Source organism: Sminthopsis crassicaudata, chromosome 2, assembly GCF_048593235.1.
Source record: "Sminthopsis crassicaudata isolate SCR6 chromosome 2, ASM4859323v1, whole genome shotgun sequence".
In the NCBI taxonomy this organism is placed as follows: Eukaryota; Metazoa; Chordata; class Mammalia; order Dasyuromorphia; family Dasyuridae; genus Sminthopsis; species Sminthopsis crassicaudata.
The window spans coordinates 139,187,634-139,209,640 of record NC_133618.1 but is presented as its reverse complement, the minus strand read 5'-3'; the positions used below and the strand labels follow the sequence as shown (position 1 = coordinate 139,209,640).

Genomic DNA, 22,007 nt, shown 5'->3' with positions numbered 1-22,007 from the left:
CCTCTGTATCTATGGTATCTATGGTATTTTGATCCTAGCTAAATTGGATAAGACATTTTTACCAGAAAGTCAGCCTCCACACAATGAGTAAATTGATTAAAGCAAACTCAAGAAGGCTGAAGACACAGAGAGATTGTTTACAAGGAGGGAGTATTCACAACAATGAAATCACAGATCCTTTGAAATCCTGAAGGAAAAGAGACAAATGGGACAACTCTGTCTAGCTTTAGAGACAGTTCATGCTATATTTGTGTCTGGAGTCCATCTTTAATGAAGCACAGCCCTTTAGGAACCAATATTTAGGTCTTATATAGCATGTGAGAACAGGTTACCTCATTCTAACAGGCCTAAAGGATGCCTATGGCATCACATGCTTTCAGTTCCATCTGTTCCTCATACACACAAAGCAACAGAAGGGGGGAAGAATCTTTAAATAGATTTTTTTCTTACATTTTCTTACATTTAAAATTAAATAACATTCTTGAAAAAGAAATCTGTGAGCTTGAAATTCATTTTAGAACAATTTTTAAAACCTGAAAAGAGCATCCTTTTTCCCTTCCCCCTATACCCATTTGAACCTTTGGTCATTAAAATAATTTTAGATAAGGTCCACATGTTAGATTTGCTATTTGAAAGCTTGAGAGAATAGGAAAGAGGAACTGTTTGTATCCAATTATTTGCTATGCACATTTCTGCACAACTTAGATTTTCAGCTCCCATGTCATATCTTACTCAAGGTTGAAAATAGGAAAGAAGCACAGATTTTGATCAAGCAGCAAACTAATCACAATTAACTGAATTTGCTGGAACTTTTAAAAGTCACAGAAGAGAAATTGCTTTGTGGAAAAACACAAAAACCTATGAATATGACTAAGATAACCTTTCAATTCTACTGAGATATCCACTGTTTTCTACTTTTCCCATGGAGTCATATAAATGTATACTTCCACTATCCACTAGCACCACAAACACCACCACACCACCACCCTAAAATCATGAAAGACTATGTATGGGCAAAAAAGAAGTCTATTTCACCAATGTCTTCATCTCCAGGATAGTCCTAACATGGTATTTGAAATTCTTATCATTAATGAAAAAACTTCACAAGATAATGTCTGAGGCTTAAGAGGACTACCCATTATTAAAATGTAAATGTGTAACTGGGAAGGGAAGGAATAGGTGAAAAGGAACCACAATAAGTTTTTTTTCAGTTATTAATACCTTATTATTATTACTTAATTTTGTTTTGGTCAGATTGTGACAAAGGTCAGGAGAGTTTTTTGATGAAAGGATATAAAGTGGACAGAATAGTCCACAAACCTTGAATGAGAGGCAATAACAATTTACTCTCTCCAAAACAACCCATTCTACTTTGGAACATCCTAGTCATTCAGAAGCTTTTTCTGATATTGAGTCTAAATTTACTTTTTTTATCATCTTCTGTTTTATAATAAGAGAGTCTTGGAAGCCTAATGATATAAAAAGGGAAGAAAAAGAGAAAAGAATGACAACAAAAGGAAGAGAAAAATTGGAAAGAAGATTAGAACAAAGCTAAAAAAAAAAATTATATACTTCCCCAAATCTGTCCCTCTTCTCATAATCTCAAAAGAATCTGGGCTCAAAACAAGAAACTCCTTGTGAGTGGAAAATTGCTCAAACACATTCAGTGATTCCTGATAGGCAGAAGTTAACATTATTGCAAGTGTTTTCTAATCATTATAACACAGTCACTGCGCCAGAAGTTTATGTCCCAAAAAATTCCTGTATAATGCACCTAAGCTGACCTGAGAGAAAGATTAGTTTCCACTCCTTTCTTAGCTCTCCTTTTTGCAAAGCACTTTATTTTGAGATATTAAAGGGGGGAAGAAAAACCCACAATTGCAATCCATCCATCAAGCTGCAGGAAAAAAAATCAATTTCACTGTTAAAACTCAGAGAAACATTATCAAAAGTTCTATATTTCCCTAACACTCTCTCCAATATAACTACCCTTTTAACTCTCTGCCCAAGTGGTTGAACAAAATGAAAGCTATTGCTCTATATCTGAAATCATAATTCACATTTCTCAAGAGAGTAGGAAGAATGAGGCACTTGGAAGGTAATAAGGCAGAAAAGCATATAGAGCATAACCTGCAACAGATGCAGAAGATTCCTCTAGGATATTCTCATTGAGAGCTATGAATCTATGTACTGATATTCCTTTCTTGGACTGAAAATATGAGGACAGCTGGGGTTATCTCCAGCCACCAACTGCTTGCCTGAGGACCTGGGGCCAGCCACTTCCATGGCTCGAGATGATGAGGAGCCAATGGACTTCCTAACTCCATCCTATCAATAAGCAACTAAAAAAGATACCAATAGTCATTGCTCAAATGATAACTTCCCACTAGATATGGGACATTTCTTGCCAATTGAATTCTCATATCCCTGCCTCTTCTGTAAATATTCCAGAACCCAATTCCACTCAAATCCTGAAGCTACTATTGTCTTAAGAGAGGACTATCTGCTTGGTCATAACTCCCCAAGATCCTCTGGGCATTTCTGTCTTGCCAATTTCTCTTAAACCAAATACTACCTAGATTTTTCATTTGCCATAAATAGCCATAAACATGAACCTTTCTTTATATTGTCAGGCCAATTAGAATGATATTCTATTTCTATCTTCAGAACTTTATACAGTGCTTGACAAACACAATTATTCGACCATGCTACTTAGGAGAACCAAAAAATGGCAAGGGAGATTATTAAGTAGCAAAGATGGGATCAAAATATTAGTTCTTCTGATTTCATACAAGCTGTTTTCTTAACAATTCTTTAAAAAATAAATACCTACCTCTAGCATTAAGGGCTTATATTTGCCTCCTAAATATCAACTCAATTCATTCTTATCACAACCTTCTGTACCAGAAAAACACAAAACAGAATTTTATCTCTGTACTAGAACTATGAAAAATCTACCAAGTCTAAAATCTTTATGCTCTCAGATGAGCAGAAAGAGCAGAAATAGGTACAGCAATCAAGACAGGTAACCTTCTAGAAGTTCATCAAATGAATTAACATCCCCAGATTAACAGCATTCTTTTCCATTACTCAAAAACATCTATGTACCACATCATCTAAGTTACACTATTCTATGACTCCATCTTCTTTAGCTCTCCTGGCTCAAAGGACAGACCACCTACTAAGAATCCCAGAAATAATAAACAGCAAAATGAGCACAACAAAGTGAATGTTGAAAATAGTAATAATAATATTAATATTGTTTCAAGAACAATTTTGAGAAAATAAGTCTTTTTGACTATTATAAATACTCTTAAATATAAAGGACATATTAAGAAAGATGCTATATGCAACCAGAGAAAGAATTATGTACATAATGTTTTTACACATACATATACATGTGTGTATGTATGTGTGTGTGTGCACATACATACACACATTTATACACACATATTTGTGTCTATTGTTAGCTCAAGAGAACAGGGGTAGAAAAGTGGGGGAGGGGAAGAAGAGAAAAAATAAATTTATATAGCTTTATCGTGTATTTAAAAGGAATAGCAAGTTATATGTAAGATATTTGTAGTTTCATGTACAATCATCGTTTTTTATTAATCTCACCTTTTATTTTTAGAATTTCAAGTTTTGTGTTTGGGGGTTTTCTAGCATTTTTAGTTGTAAGCCCAATTCGTTGGCCCTCTCTTTCTCTATTTTATGCAAGTAGGCCTCTAGAGATATAAAACTTCCCCTTATTACTGCTTTGGCTGCATCCCACACATTTTGGTATGATGTCTCATTATTGTCATTTTCTTGGGTGAAGTTATTAATTATGTCTATGATTTGCTGTTTCAAACAGTCATTCTTTAGTATGAGATTATTTAGTTTCCAATTATTTTTTGGTCTATTTTCCCCTGGCTTTTTATTGAATGTAATTTTCATTGCATTGTGGTCTGAAAAAGATACATTTACTATTTCTGCCTTACTGCATTTGATTTCGAGGTTTTTTTGCCCTAGTATATGATCAATTTTTGTATAGGTTCCATGAACTGCTGAGAAAAAAGTATATTCCTTTCTGTCTCCATTTAGCTTTTGCCAAAGATCTATCATATCAAACTTTTCTAGTATTCTATTTACCTCTTTGACTTCTTTCTTATTTATTTTGTGGTTTGATTTATCTAATTCTGAGACTGCAAGGTTGAGATCTCCCACTGTTACAGTTTTGCTGTCTATTTCTTTTTGAAGCTCTCTTAATTTCTCTTTTAAGAATTTAGATGCTGTACCACTTGGTGCTTATATGTTTAATATTGATACTGCTTCATTATTGATGCTACCCTTTAGCAAGATATAATGCCCTTCCTTGTCTCTTTTAATTAGATCAATTTTTGTTTTTGCTTGATCTGAGATAAGGATGGCTACCCCTGCTTTTTTGGCTTCACCTGAAGCATAATAGATTCTGCTCCACCCTTTTACTTTTAGTTTGAATGTATCACCCTGTTTCAGATGTGTTTCCTGTAAACAACATAAAGTAGGATTCTGGCTTTTAATCCAGTCTGCTACCTGATTCCTCTTTATGGGGAAGTTTGCCTCATTCACATTTATGATTAGAAGGACTAATTCTATATTGCTTGCCATTCTGTTAACCCCTGCTTATGCTTTTCTACTTTCCTTCCCTCTTACCCCCCTCCCCAGTATTAAACTTGTGAATTGAATATGTCTATTGATACACACTATGTTCATCTCCCTCCTTTCTTTCTCTCAGATATAATAGGTTACCTTTGCCTCTTCATAAGATGTAGTACCACCACTTTACTCTTTTTTATGGTATAATTTTCTTTCCACCTCTAGTTTTTAGGACAAATTATACATGTGTTCTTTACATATCTTTATGGCAGAAGTATAGTTCTCAAGATTTCTTTTTACCTTTTTAGAAATCTCTTGAATTCTGTATTTGAAGATCAAACATTTTGTGTAGGTCTGGTTTTTTCATCAAGAATAGATGGAATTCATTTATTTCGTTAAATGTCCATCTTCTTCCCTGGAAAATGATGCTCATTCTTGCTGGGTAAGTTATTCTTGGCTGCATACCAAGTTCCTTAGACTTTCGGAATATCATGTTCCAGTTCCTTCGTTCTTTTAATGTGGACGCTGCTAGATCCTGGGTTATCCTTATTGTGGATGCTCCATATCTGAATTGCTTTTTTCTAGCAGCTTCCAATATCTTTTCCTTTGTCTGATGGTTCTTGAACTTGGCCACTATATTTCTTGGCATTTTGACTTTAGGGTCCCTTTCAGTAGGTGATCGATGAATTTTTTCAATGTCTATTTTACCCTCTGTTTCCAAAACGTCTGGGCAGTTATCTTTGATAATTTCCTGGAAAATAGTGTCCAGACTCTTTTTTTCCTCACATTTTTCAGGGAGTCCGATTATTCTCAAATTGTCTCTCCTGGATCTGTTTTCCAGGTCTGTTGTCTTTCTAATAAGATACTTGACATTCTTTTCAATTGTTTCGTTTTTCTGGTTTTGCTTGACTACTTCTTGGTTTCTCCTTGAGTCATTCATTTCTACTTGTTTGAGTCCAATTTTCAATGATGTATTTTCTTCACTCACTTTTTTTATATCTTTTTGTAATTGTCCAATTGAGTTTTTAAGTGAGTTTTTTTCTCCTATGGAATTTTTTTCCATTTCATCAATTTTATTTTTTAGAGAGCTGTTTTCATTTTCCAGCTCACTAATTTTATTTCTCTCTCTTTTTTTTTCTTTCTTTTTTTCTGAGGTAGTTGGGGTTAAGTGACTTGCCCAGGGTCACACAGCTAGGAAGTGTTAAGTGTCTGAAACCAGATTTGAACTCAGGTCCTCCTGAATTCAGGGCTGGTGCTCTACGCCACCTAGCTGCCCCCACTAATTTTATTTCTCAATGATTTGATCTCTTCATCCACTCTGGATGACTTCTCCAGGCTCTCTTTCCAAGCTTCCCTTTCCTTTTCCCATTTCTCTTCTAACTCTCTTGTGAGAGCCTTTTTGATTTCCTCTATGAGAGTTTTGTGTATTGAGGAGCAGATCATATCCCCCTTAGGGCATTCCTCTGGAGACAATCTGCTTTTAATATCCTCAGTATTTGAAGTCTACTCTCTCTCCATACAGAAGCTGTCAATGGTTAGAGCCCTTTTAAATTTTTTGTTCATTTTGTCAGAGTGGAAATCTGTTTTGGTCTGTTTTGGGGGGGATGGGGATGGGTGGTGTTACAAGGCTTCCTCTACAGACTGCGGGAGATAGCAGTGAGGCACTTACAGGACAGTGATGGCTGTGCTGGGTTTGTGCTCTGATGCTCTGAGAAAGTGCTGAGTCACTCTGGGTGTGGGTGGAGGTGGCCAGGTCCTGAGAGATGCTAGCTTTCTGGTGTTTTATTCTTTACCTCCGGTGTTTATACCTTCTCTGCTGCTCCTGGCTTGCTGCCAAGATGGAGTATCCACACTGGGGGTAAAGGTCGTTTTGCAGAAACAGAAGAGATCGTACCCCTCCCCCTTTGGGTCCAAGCTGTGTGAGCTGCCTACCTCACTCTCATTGCCTGCCCTCAGTCTGCGCCCAGTCTGTTAGACCCTTCCCCGAGCAAACACAGACTTTCTCTGGCGAATTTCAAAGATGTCTTCTGTTGGTGATTATTTGTGGGTTTCTTTCTCGGTCAAGCATTAACTCCGAGGCTTGTCATGAAGTAAGTCCTGAGAGAAAACGCAGAGCTCATGCAGTTGTGTGCCTCCTCGCCGCCATCTTGGCGAATCATCGTTTTTATTATACTATGTTATAAAAATGTTTAATTCCATAACTTAAAAATTAAATTAAAGAAGAATCCTAGAACAATGCTTGGTCCAGAAAAATTGAGCTCATGAGCACAGAACAAATTTCTGGAGAGTTTGGAGAACTCTGTAAGGGTTCAAGTCATTCATACAGAAAATCTGAGCAACTATTATATTCTAGAACACTCAAGTCATCATAGAGCCACTGTTTTAACTGTTTCCATCTTCTATTTCTATCCCTTCTCCAACTGACATGGTCTTCTCTCAGCACCTCCAGAAATGCTCTGACCCAGCATGTTCATAAAGCTACCCTTTGACTTTGAAAAGTTGATATTTATGGAGTTATATCTGATATTATAAAAGTAAGAGAGAAATGGATTTATATCCATGAGGAAATACATACTATAAAAGAATATTCTGAGTCCAAAAATCTGGGTTCAAATCTTGAACTGTTGCTATATATTACTTAGATGAACATGACAACTCAATTGCTCTGTAAAAACCTCAGGATTGCACTAGATAATCTCTAAAGTATCTTCCAGCATTAGATCTTTGCTCCTTTTTGCTTTTTTCTCTTGAGAAGCCAATATATGATCATTAATTACCCACAGAGAAGCAGTCTGGGGATAATGGACAGGTCAGACTGGAGTCAGGAGGACTGGTAAAAGTCACTTCTCTCACATCTTGTCTGTGTGACCTTAAATAAACCCATTCAGCTTCCCAGTCACCCAGCCAACTCTGTCACACATTAATTATGTTGCAGAGAAGGTGCCAATATTAATTGGTACAAGGGATTTCTTTTGAAGAGTTTCCTATCCCCAAAAAATTAGGTCCACATAAAAAGAAAAACACCATCAAATAAAAAGGAGTCAAGACCAATATTTGATTCCCCTGTCTCTTTCCTCCTTTGATTACTATAATGTAAATTATAATCCTTAAAAATGTTTTAAAATATTTTAAAATGTTTAAGCAATTTGAAAGAGAGTTAAGTTTTCTCTATGAACTTTCTGGAAGAAAAGTAATACAGAATTCCAATGAATATTTTTCAACATTAGAGTGCCTATTTCCAAGGCACTTTTAAATCAGGTGCCTAATTTAAAACAAAATTATCAAAATTCAATTGAACAAAAGAATTTTCAGACAGAAATTATTATCTAAGACAGCAAATTCATGTTGGTGGAGTCACTGGAGACAACAAAGACAGGATGGATTGTGTGAATTTATAGCATTAAAAATATTAAAGCCAGAAAAGGTGATGAGGGGAAGCACATGTTTTCAATTCTCTACTGCTGAGGAGGCTGAAGCAGAACTAATTCCTAAGCTTGAAAAGTCTGAGTTGCAGTAAGCTGAGCTTATTAGGGGTCCACCATCAACGTGGTGAGTCTCCTGGCGAGTCTGTATTGGCTTGTTATTCAACTGTGTTTGACTCTTCATGACCTCATTCATTTTTTAGATTAGAAAACTGAGGCAAACAAGGTTAGGTGATTTGCTAGGGTCACTCAGCTAGAAAGTTAGTGAGGTCATATTGGAACTCAAATCTTCCCGAACTCCAGGCACCACCTAGCTGCCCCTCCATGTTGCTTAAGAAGGAACAAATCAGCCCAGAAGTACCTATTAGTCTTTCAGTCTGGATGAGAGAGGGAGCTCTGATCTTTAAAAGAAAAAAAAAATCCTTAGCTAAATTCTCAAATTAAGAGATTTTTAAAAATAAGTTTTTCCTGACATTTTCTGTTGCTTATATCATCACAATTATCCTGCCATCACTCTCACAGAGAGCCATCCCATATAACAAATAGGAAAAGAATCAACATGCCTGATCAATATATTGAAAAAAATCTGAAAATATTTGCAATATATGATTTCTGTGGACCTTCCACTTTCACCAAAGAATGGATTAGAGGGTATCCTATCACATCTCTTCGTTCAAGGTCTACTGGAGCTTCATAATTTTGTTAATTTACTTTTGTTTTTTGGTATTTGCTATTGCTTCCATTACATTTTGTTGTCATTTCTACATAGAAAATATGGGATGCTTCACAAATTTGGTGTCATCCTTATATAGTGGCAGTGGCCATACTCAAAATTTAGCATTCCAAATTTGAATGTATATGCTCCCAAAAGAACACCCCCCTCAAAAAAAAAGGGTTTGTGGAGGGAAGAAAGAGTAAATAAATACAGAAAAATACATTTATGTATCAAATGAAATGAGAAGAAACATAAAGACACCATTGCTGACCCAAGCATTTCCAAAATCAACTCAAGAAAAAATGCTTCCAAGAAGGCTCACAATCCCTGAGCAGTTTAACAAGCAGCAAAAGACTGATCAAAAAAAAAATATATACATATATATATACATATATTTTTTTTCCTTTTTTTCCTGAAAGCTAATATTACATTATTCCTGAGATCATAACTTGAGTAGACTAGGGGAAGGCTGGCAATCTAAATTAAATCTTAATGTCTCAAGAGGATGCTACACAGACAATAGTCATTGATCCCTGACAACCCTGACTGTGCCTTCCAGACACATCAAAGTTAAAAGACAAGGTAAGGTATGAAAGTAATAGGAGAACAGCATCCTTCATGCACAAGAAGAGAGTTGACTCACAATGGAATCTGTGCCCTGGCTTCTGCTGAGGAGCCATCCAATTTATCATCTGAAACTCACTCTTCGGTGCCTCTTTGCTTCTCACTTTATCTGCTTCTTTGTGGGCAACTTCAGATAGTTTTGTAGACAGGACTGACATTTCCAGGACATTGTCAATCCAGAGGCTTATTGTTTGGAGGCCTTTGTGACAAAACTTAATTATCTGTCCTAATAGCAAAAGCTGCTATACAAATCCCAAGTAACATAATGAGAATTAATCATGTGGAGACATGGTGGTATAAATGAGACAACTTGCTGGGCATTGATTAGCCAATCAAGTTGGGCCAATGGGGGCTGATTCATATTGAAAAGCCCATTTCCAGGGCTGGGGAGTTGAAGTGAAGGTAAAGAAAGCAAACCAGCATAGGAAAAAGAGAAAGGAAAAAAATAAATCAATAAATGCATGAGAAGCATGTCCAATCAAAGGACATCCAAAAAACACAAATGGAAACTGGAATCAAGGAAGCAAGACATGGAAGAAACAGGCAACTATGGTTAGAACCAGAATCATAGAATGATTCAAAGAACAAGAACTTATCAACCCATGCAGGAAATCCAAACTCAGTTCGGATGATGCTGGTAGCATCTACCTGCGTACCTGAGGCTCCTTTGTCTGCAATGTTTCTCATGGACAGGATCAGCTCCAACCCACTGTGTTAAGTTCAGTCATTTTTCAGTTGTGCTCAAGTCTTCATGGAGTTTTCTTGGCAAAGACTGTAGAGTGGTTTGCCATTTCTTTCTCAAGATCATTTTACAAATGAGGAAATGGAGGCAAACAGGGATTAAATGAATTGCTCAGAATCATCCAGCAATTGTCTGAAGGTGAGATTTGAACTTAGGAAGAGGAGTCTTCCTGATTCCAGTCCTACCAATCTATCCCCTATACCACCTATCTGTTCCTTGGCACCACCATTAGATACTGGTTAAGAAGGAAAGGGCAAACATTCAAAGAGTTCAATGAAATCTCAAATGGAACCAGACAGTATTATTAAAACATGAAGGAATTTTTAAAATTAGCCAACACTTGTTGCAGAGTTTTAAAGATCAGTATTGTAGGGCTACAGGCAATGTTAGACTTCAAATATTAACACACTGAGAAACATCAATAAAACTTATTTTAATTTATAAAATTAGATCTGCTCCTGAAAAGTTGGTTAGAAATGAAAACATTTATATGCACTTAGATAAGAAGTTTATTTATTAAAGATTAAATTTATAGGATTTCTTTAAAGCAGAAGTTTCTGCTTTTAATGACTGTTTCAATACTATTAATTTTGTTTGTATTTCCATGCTTTTTATTTTATTCATTTAAAAATATTATTCTGAAAAAAGGCTGACAGGTTCACCAGACAGCAAATGTTGTCCAGGATACAAAACAAAGTAAAACCTCACCTTTAAATTGAGGATGTGATAAATTGAGGATAAATTGATATAAATTCTAATTTATCTTTTCGGCAAATTGAGATTTTCATAAGGTAAAAACCTGATTAATGTAGAGATGTTCTAATCTGACTGCTTCATTTTATTTCATTAAAAGTGACTTGCCCAGAATATGAAGCTAGGTCAAATATATATAAATCTATATTATATAATTATCAAATATAGTGATTTCTATAGTAATACATTCTCAGACACACTTGTCTGATCACACACAAGTGTGATGTGCCAAAGAACCCAGAGGTCAGTAACCAGATTTCTTTATAGCTGAAGGTAACATCACAAAGATCATGCATTTTGCTCATAATTGTGTCCATGAGATCCTAACTCAATGACAACGCTTTATCATGATTTTGCACACAACTGTACCACTACTGGTTTCCTGGTTTACAGTAACAAATCAAAAGGGGTTGGGAGCTGATGGAGTTGATGACAACAAGGAAGAAAATATGGGGGAAGGAAAAAGAGGACAAAAACCTTGAATATAGTGTGAAGAGCTCAAAAGAGCTTAAAAAAAAAAAAGAACTGGAGTTATTTATTGAAGGCACAAACTATATTAAAAGCAAAGGCCCAGTAGTTTAATTTATATTCATAATCATGATTTCTACTAAATTCCTATAGTAATGCTTCATTATGGCACAGAGGTCATCCTGGGTTCTCAAAAACTATATGCCATTGGATGAGAACCTCTGACGTCTCTATCTAGATGAAAAGGTTCCCATAGTACAAGCCTAGCAATAAAAAGGTTTTCTGAGGACCAGCTTAGCTAGGCATATAGAGGCTCACCACCAGAACTTGGGACAGCATGGGATTAATTTCTTTGGCTGTAAATCATGAAGGTTGTCTTCCAGGGGATGTAGGGATTTAGCTATGCATTAGTGAGAAGAATACCCACAACAATTTCATAAAGCACTGAAGACTGTCTACAAAGGATGAAAGGATTTACCTATGCATTAGTCAAAAGAGTAAGAAATTACAAATCTTGTAAAATACTAAAGGATGAAATGTAACACTGACCCTGAACCCTGAGGAAAAGGCTAATATGTTGCAAATTTTCCATCTCAAAGAAATATTTCATAAATTTTGCTAAGATTTTTGTTTATAAAGTAATTAACTTTTTTAAAGTATTGTTACTAAAAAAGATAAAGGTTGAATTATCTGGTGCTTTCCCACAGAGTATCTCCTTCCCAATAGCTCCTCCTCAAGATAAATAGGATGTTGTGGTATTGTGTTTCCTTAAAGCAAAGCATATCCCCCTTCTAGAAGAGAAGAGATGACTGTATTTTCAGCCTTGATATCGTCATCATTCCTTGAATCATGATGAACCATGTAGTTTGAGAAGAGCAATTTATATACAAAATTTAGATAACTAGCCGTCTATTTCTTTTTCTTTTTCAATGGCTTGAAACATTACCAGAATTATCATTACCATTACCAGAAAAGAGATACATTGAACCTTAAAAAAACAAAACAAAACAAAACAATACAAAACAAAAAACACTAAATTTCTTCACTGATTAATGGTTTGACAGGGATTATTTAAAAAAAATGGCTAAAGCGAAGTTGAAGAAGTGTGTGTACATACAAATACATATGTATATATATATATATATATATATATATACACACACACATGTATGTTTTTATGTGTTTTCCCCTACTTATCCATATTCAGCTTACCATCACAATGAAAAATGGAGCAGACAGTAACTCTACTTAAGGAATATTAAAAATAAAAAAAATTTTAAAAAAGGCAATGGGTCTTTCAAAGTACAAACCAAGCATCCTGGGTGATCTATTCAACAAGAAAGAATGAATTGGAACAAAGTTTTTTTGAAGTTTTCTTTTTACTATAAACTACAGAAATGTGATGTCACATGTAGGATAAAGACAACATCATTTCTCTGCTATTAGGAGTGGGTTTGGGAACACTTTGTTTTCCACAGAAATAAGTTGACTAAGACTGTTTTTTAAAAGAGGCAAAGTTCTAGAAAAGGAAAAAGGCATCCTTTTTCCTTTATTTCTTAAACTTTTCACAATGTCATACATTCTAGTTCTGGCTCTGATGGTGGCCTTGAAGTCAAGTTTCTCTATCTCTAAAAAATAAGATTGTACTAAATATCTGACGTCCATTCTATATCATTGAGACATTCTATAATTTTCTGGGGGGGGGGGAAAGTTTACAAACCTTTATGGGTAAATTAAAGTCAAAAAAAAATTTGATTCTTAAAGTTATTTCATTTTCCTTAGGAAAAGACATAACCAAGGTTTGCTTTTGCATATGTTTGGGCTAATGATAACCTTCAGGATGGCATATCCCTATGGCTAGAGTGAGGTGGGAATGGGGACTGTCTTTTTCTCCAATGTACTGATATTCAAATGAAATATAAATTTCTTGACATTATCATAGCTTCAGGTTTGGCAGATTTCATATCAGTTATAAGAGAGTTCAAAATAATAACATGCTCTGGGGTTAATAATTCTCAACAAATATTTTGAATGTTTCTCTGAAAATGAAACAATGCTGCAATGCTAAAATATTAATGCACAATAATAAGATTCAAATTTTCTATGCATCTGAAAGTTATGGAAATCCTAAATCTCTACAGAGGTCCTCCAAAATATTAGAATATAGGCACACAGGACTTTAAAAGAATTAAATTTAATCCTCTCATTTTACAGATAAAGAAACTGAGTCTCAGGTAGGTTAAATAATTTGTTTCAGAAAGGTCACTCTTATTGGTATTAAAGAATTAAATTAACTCACTCATTCTTTAGAGGTTTAGAAAGATATACAACAACAGTCTTTCATTCATTCCTCTAAACTTTTAAATGTATTCATTCATCTTCTCTTTTCTTCCAATCTCTAAACATAAGCTCATATTCTCTTAGCTCAGGACCAAGCTCTCCAATTGTATCTTTGATGACATCCATGTGATCTTACTCAATTCTTCCTTCTTTGTCTTGCCCCTTTGCCCTTCTCATCTGTCTGATAAACATGCTCAGATCTCCCCCATCCTTTAAAAGAAAAACAAAAAACAAAAAACAAAAAAAAAAAAAAAAACCACCTTTTACAGCCATTCCACATTCAACAGGCATTTTATATATATATATATATGCCAAATTCCCCTGAGTGATTATAGATCTCTACAAAGACTCTGACATTGGGCTAGATGCAATCAGCACAACATCACCTGCAAAAAAGATCTTACCCTCCATAGAGAAGCCCTCTGTGATATGAATTCTGCACTGGAGTTTAAATGAAGAAGAAAATGCTTTACTCTTTTTAACTTTGCCATTACCATGGATTCTCCTTAGGATTCCCCACAAGTGGTTTCTTTGTATATGCAGTCAATGCTAAGTTTTCTATTCCTAAACCACTAAAAAAAGTTTTTAAGTTTTGACCTCACATCAAAACCTCTCTTCATATGTACAATGATTTAAAATTTTTTATTGATATGTACTACATTTACATTGTAAATGTTTAGAGATTACTGTTACTTCATGGGAGGTCCCTGATAACAAATCATAACTAAATAATATAAGGACCTTATTGGAAAGCACATAGAACATTTCACATCTATAATACCATTCCACCTACTTTTAAAAACAGAAATTTATTGAAATTGAAAATATTTTCCCAATTTAAAAAAAAATAAATTTCTTATAAAAATATGTGGCTACCTCCTAGCTGTGTGATCCTAGGCAAATCACTTAACCCCAACAGCCTCAGGGGAAAAAACAAACAAACAAACAAACAAAAAAAACATAGCCAAACAAAACAATTTCCATTTTGTGTATGTGATGAGAGAGAGAGATTCTGAAACCATATTCATCATCTCTTTCTAAGGGATGGCATGTTTCATCATTGGGTCCTTTAGAATCATGAATGATCACTATATTGACAATATTTTTTATATTTCTTTTATTATTATATTTATATTATATTTCTTATAGACTTACAAAACCGTTTTTACAAGTGTTATTAATGTATAAATTGTTCTTTGTGCAGTTTTAGGTAAAAAAAACACTTTACATTTCTAATACTATTGTCTTATGAAGCATAAAACCATTATTTTTTAACTTTCATGAGATTAATTTAGATATTCTATGAATCTTCTCATTTAAAAAAAAATTCTAACTGGACACTTAGGGACAGAATTACTTTTTTTTTTTTTTTTCCATTCTGTAAATTTAGCATTTCTCTCAGTATCACCTAACCTTAGGTGGTTATAACCAGATCATCCCTGTTTATGATCAGAGAGTGACCTCTCTGGTTCTTTTTAACTTAGTCTGGAGACAAGAATCAAAGCAGAATCTACAAATCTCAAATCACTGTTTCTGATTCAAGATTCTCAGCCTGACTCCACTTAAAATTCCTAATAGTCATAAAATAGCAACCACCAAATTCAATCATCTCTGCAGTTTCTCATTAAAAAAACAAGTTCCACTTATATGACAAAAAAAAAAAAAGAAAGAAAAAGAAAAATAAATAAAAAGGGATAATTTATACTACTTTGTACATGACCAAATTGGAGTGGGAGGTAGGGGAATGAGAATGACATCATAAAGGAACCTTAAATTAGGTGGCATAAAAACAGTGAGGTTTGGCAGTTCATGTTTTACTCAATGGACTAAGCATTCAAGCAAAAAGAGAAATCAGTCTTTCTGAAAATAAGTATACGAACTAAGAATCTTAAGAACAAAGAGAACACCTTTTTGGTCATTCCTTCTTCCTGCCCCAGGGGAGAAACAAAAGAACTTGCTTTCTCCCTGAACATACAAAAATGAGAATGTACTACTGCATTCCAAGAGTAGTTTTTCTGGTAAAAATTGAAATATAACATTCTGTTTGAATAACAGTTTTATCTGTCTCTCAATTCTCAGATATTGCAATTTGGCTTTCACCTCATCACTCCCAAAGTTACCAGTAATTAATCTAATCAAAAAATTCAAAGGATTTTTTCCCCAAATCCTCATCTTTTTTTGATCCCCTTATGGGATTGTTCTACCCAGTACTAGTGTCTCTCTCACCCTGAAATTACTTAGTACATTTTGTATTGAGTCATATGTATGAATTTTTTCTTGATCTTACATTAAAAAAGCAGGATTTTTTTTCCCGATTTTTTTCCTCCAATACTTGACTCATAATGATGAGTATTAAATGATGAGTAGTAAATGATAAGTAAATTGTGGTCTAAACCGAGATGGTTCTGTTCCTTTTCTCTCTCTCCTTCCTTCCCCAAAGTAACCAAGGGTGGGTTTGGCAGCAAAGGAATTTGCTACTTAATGCTGTATGGAAACATAGTCTTTATTGATTAGAATAGAAACACCGGAGAGCCGGTGGGCAACATGGCTGCATGGTACAAGGCCATTTGCAAAGAGAAGATTCCCGTTCTCTCTTTTATGCAGTGATGTAGGGAGGTTCCTGAAAGTGATGTAAATTAAGATAAGGACTCTCTTGTTATCTTTTGAGTAGAGACAGAAGTCTCTTCCCAAAAAGGAATTTCCTGATGCCATTTGGTCTATCTGAGCAGATTAGAATGGGGGGCTGTAAAACCCTGGCCATCTCAGATAGCCCAAACTAGTTTGATCAGATCTTGTATCAAAGATCCAAGTCCCAAAGGAAGTTGGAGATCAAACAAAGAATACCCAAGGGGCTACCGCCCTCAACAATAGTAGGTACTCAATAAATGATTACTAACAATAAAGAACTAAAGACATCTTGCCAAGTAAAGGTATTAGCCGAAATTTCTTCCCCTCCCATGACTTAGCAAATATTTGATTATAACAACACTCTTAAAACTTAGGAAGGGCTTTATTTCAAAGGTCAAAACTACATGTATACTGCTCTAGATAATACAAATTATGTCATATAAATACAAACTAGTCAAATAAATAAACCATGCAAAATTCCTAAATAAGTACAGACTCAGCTGTAAAAGATAGAAAGAACTATAATCCAATCCTCTCATTTTACTGAGGAAATGAACTCAACGGTAAATAATTCAACCAAGATTGCAAAGGTAGGAAGTCCTGGAGTCAGGTTCTGAATCCAAACTAGCACTCTTTCTTTCTTTTACAAAAAAGCTTCCCACTTTGTACTGGGATACAGAATTTTTACTACCATCTACACTAGTCTAAAACAGTAATAGAAAAATTCCACCATGTCACCGAAGAGCAAGATTTGCAATCTGCTCCAATAATCCATTCCACTGAACACACTTAAGCCAGGCCAGCCAATGTAAGAGCACACAATGCACAAGAACTTTCAGTAAATGGCTCTGCCACTGTGCAATCTTGACAAGCCAGTGAATCTTTCTGGGCTTAATTTTAATAATCTATAAAATGAATGCACTGAACTAAATAATCCTTCTTTAAGATCGTTTCCAGCTCAAAAAATGATATAAATCTATGAAAAGGACCTCAAAATGGACTACATCCAGAGATCTTAATCTGCCTGTGTGTGTATATGTAATTCAATAGGAATAAAATATTCTGCTCTCCCCAACATATTATCAAAATGTTATTTGCATAACCAGAAGACAATATGGTTACAATGGAAAGGGTAGAATTTGGAATCCCAGCTTACTATCCTGGATGACCCTGGGTATGGCCCTCAACCTCTCTGGGCCACAGTTTCTTCTTGAGTTCCTTCCCACTCAAACCTTAAAACTTAATAATCATATATATATATATATATATATATATATATATATATATATATATATATATATATATATGTATGTATATATGTATGTATGTATGTATATATGTATATATATGTATATATATACATATATATATATATATAATTAAGTTTTATATATATGCATATACACACACACACACACATAAATAAGCAGGCATGATGTCAATTTTCTAAGTAAATTAGAAAAATCTCCAGAGAGAGAGAGAGAGAGAGACAGACAGACAGACAGAAAGGGACAGAGACAGACAGACAGAAAGGGACAAAGACACAGAGAGAGAGAGAGGGAGACAGACAGAAAGGGACAGAGACAGACAGACAGAAAGGGACAAAGACACAGAGAGAGAGAGAAAGAGAGAGAGAGAGACAGAAAGGGACAGAGACAGACAGAGAGAGAGAGACAGACAGAGAGACAGAGACAGAGAGGGACAGAGAAGGAGACAAAGAGAGAGAAAGCATAGACAGAGAGACAAAGAGACAGAGAAAGAGATAGAGAAACAGAGAAATAGAGAAAGACAGACAGAGAGACAGAGAGAGCAGAGAGAGACAGAGAAAGAAACAGAGAAATAGAGAGAGAGAGCAGGGAGACAGAACAGAAAGAAAGAGAAAAATAGACAGACACAGAAAGCAGAAAGAAATCGAGAGAGACAGAGAGAGACAGAGAGAAACGGGGGAAGATGGAGAGACAAAGAGACAGAGAGAGAGATAGAGAGAGAAAAAGAGAGAGATGAAGAGAGACAGAGACAGAAAAAGAGACACACACAGAGATCATAAATAAATGATATATTTTTCCCAACACAAACTTATCTTTTTTGCAATCTGAAAAATTCCAAGAAATTTAAGTACAACTGAAAACATTCTCAATACAAAAAAATCTTTCAGCTACCATAACAATAATAATAAAAGCTGGCAGCTAGGTGGTGCAGTGGATAGAGCCCCAGCCCTGAAGTCAGGAGGGCCTGAGTTCAAATTTGACCTCAGACACTTAATACTTCCTGGTTGTATGACCTTGGGAAAGTCACTTAATCCCAATCTTAGCAAATAAAAATAATAATAATGATAAAAGCATACATTTATGGAGTGTGTTAAATTTTACTCAGGTATAAGTAATCTTAACTCTAATCAAATCTAATAAAAAAAAAAAAAAAGGCAAATGTGAAGTTCTGAAATGGAAGAAACTTGCCACAGTTGCCTGGTAACTAGGTAAGAAGAAGGAATTCTACTTACATGTAAATATGTATTACACCATGCTATAAGAACATTAAAAAAAAAAAAAAAACCCTCTAGAGGCTATAAACTGAAGCAGTCACACAGTTACTACAAGTTCAAGGCTGGGATTGGAAATTCAGTAACTTCTATTTTCAGCTTCCTATAAAATAACAGACAGACAAAAGCTTATCTTAGTATCCTCACTTATTTTCTCTTCCAGAATACCTTCACTGATAATTACTGATAATGACATCATCATCTTTGCAGTTATACCACCCAAGAGCTAAATAGCATATAAATTCTGTGACACACAATATGCAATATGACAAACCATGATGCTACATTTTACTTGAATATTTCAAAATGGAGTTATTTATTTAATCACACATTTGAATAGAATCTAAAAAGCATGTGAAGTCCAAGAGTTTATGCTATTTGACCTTCTGTGGAATATATGGAAAACAGGACTTAGGATGGTTAATCAGAAAGCAAAAGAAGTTCAAGAAATTAATACCACTGAAAAAAGACACATTATATTTCTGAAATGACATTAACTACCTTTTTTGTTTCTTTTAAATTGGATACAGGGCCTTTCTGCTCAACTATTTACCAAAGCTATTCTACCAGGAAGCTACTGATAACCTGCCATAGAAAACAGAGTTAAAGGAACAAATTGAAGGACAATTTCTCCATGGATGAATGTGTTTTTATGTGTATAACAGCTTAAGTAGTCAATAAGTTATTAAAGTGTATCTATATCAACAAGTACATTCCTAACCTGTTGAATTAACTGGTGGCTACTTTCTAGATAGGGATGTTTGTACAATAAATTAGTATCTGGAGGAAAAATATTGGCTATAAGGATGAGCAGGAATATAATTGGTCACTATAATTTAACACAGCATAGCCCATTTTTGTGCATTTTCTTATAATCCTAAAAGATATATTAAACTTCAGTTATATATTAAATTTATGCTAAGCCAATACATTAAGAAAACATCTATTAAACTTGCTGACCACCCTGTGTGGGTATGTTAGTCACAATGGCATAATGATTAGTCATTAACTTAAGAGACAAACTAGGAAGCCTCATGATATGATACTGTGTTAGAAGTTCAACATTATTATAGCTTATTCTTCCGTGTCCCATGAAGCTGTTTCAGGTTGATCCAGAGGTACCTGGACTAAGAATTTAGCTAGTCAGGATTGGCCAGGCAATTGCTATAGATTTCAGCAGACATGGAGCTGGTATCCAGTCAAGTGAGTGATGATGAGGATAAAAAAGTGATGCAAAATACTGAGTCACAGAGTCAGGTGTAAAAAGAAACACTAATGAGAAAGTCAGCTTTCATCCTAGGAAAGAAGTTATATCCTGTTTTGAGAGGAGACTACCCCTATATTCATGATTGACTTCATAGAAAGAACAATTTAAAAGATAATATTCCTTTTTATCCCCCATCCTACCATTCCCCCAAAATGAAATACTTCAGTTGAATTACAAATTCAGCTCTAATATAATACCCTGTAAATTATGATGTGAAATTGCTAGTAAAGTTGTAAATAAATACTGTTTACCATTTATCTTTAACGCCATACATTGCCTCAAGTTCAGGCAAATTACAAGCCTTTTATCTCAATTTTAAAAAGCAATATGTTAAATAAAAATCCTGTGTATTTGTCTAATAACTCTGACTCTAGATAGGTATCGAGACCCTTGAGAGCAAGGGCTATAATTTATTTTTATTTTGACCTTCCCCAGAACTTCTTACAAGTCACGGAAATATTTACTGAATAATTATTGGTGAATGATAATTAGTTCCATGGACTATGAATGGATGTGAATGATGGAATCAAGCATGTATCCAATGCTTAATATGTGCCAAGCATTGGGACTATATTGAGTACTACAGAAAAAAATAATAATTTTTTTTAAAACCAAAATAATCCCTGCTCTTAAGGAGCCCATGCTCTAATTGGGAAGAAATAATTTATAGCAGTAGAATAAAGCAAGGCCCAGAGGTCCTTAAGTCAAATTACAATGCCAGGGACAGCAAGGATTAAACAGGATAGGTGGTAAGGTCAAAAACACAGTTATAGAACAAATAAGGCAGGTAAGATTTGGTGGTCCTACATCTATTAAGGAGGAATTGAATAGATGATTTCCATATCATCCAGGGGCTGTGAGAAGTCAAACAGTCCAGCTGAAGGCATTCCGAATAAGGTAAAAAGAATTGGTAAATCTCTTCTGAGGCAGGCAAAGGTCACAATGCATCCCTCTGGCAATGAATCTCCTTTGACAATGTTCATTTTGGGCTCAATTTCATTGTATTCATTAATTTACTCATTTAATTCAACAAATATCAACTATGTACTACTAGAAAGGCAGTAAGATAAGAACATAACACTTACATCAGGTATATACAGACACACATGGGTGCAGGACATTATGAAGTCTTATTTAATAGGTAAATGTCACTTATTTGTATCATACCATAGGGAAAAATATGTATTGATTCTTGTGAACTCTGAGGATTACATATTATGATAGCTAATATGATAACTAATATTAATACTTTCTTTGATCCTCTGTTTGTGGAAAAAGCCAGAAGACTAAGAGGATTATAAGATAATATATAATAAGATTATAAAAGAATGCTGACCTTAGATCTGGAAAAACTATTGATTCAAATTCTTTCTTGGTTAATTACTAATTGTATGACTTTAGGCATGTCATTTCAACTCTCTAACCTGTCTCTTCATCTGTAAAACGGAAATTTAATGAAAATTAATTCATTGGGTTGTTGTAAAGTTTAGATGAAATAACCTACATAACATGTTTTGTATACTTTCAAGCACTATCTAAATTAACTATATAGGTATTTATCAGACATTTACCATGTGCACTAAGCACTACACTATATGCACTGTAGCTACAAAAACAAAGAATAAAACAGCTTTTATTTAAAAGGAAGTGACATCCTAATAGGAAAAAACAATAGATAATAACTACATACAAAATAAATATAAAGTGAGTAGATATAAAGTAGTTAAATACAAGGAGGATATTAGTATCTAGGTAAATCACAAAAGTGCTTGAGATGGATCCTGAAGAGAAAGACTCTATAATATGAAGGTGGGAAGGAGGGCATTTGGGGAAGTCAGATGATCAGATCGACATTTAAATTAAAGTATTTTTGGTAGCAGTAAATAAGATGG

At 34.6% G+C, this 22,007-nt stretch overlaps 1 protein-coding gene across 1 annotated transcript in view; it reads right to left on the bottom strand.

Moving 5' to 3' along the window:
- The window catches only part of PSD3 (pleckstrin and Sec7 domain containing 3), a 560,881-nt gene that overhangs the window by 145,395 nt on the left and 393,479 nt on the right, over window positions 1–22,007 (bottom strand).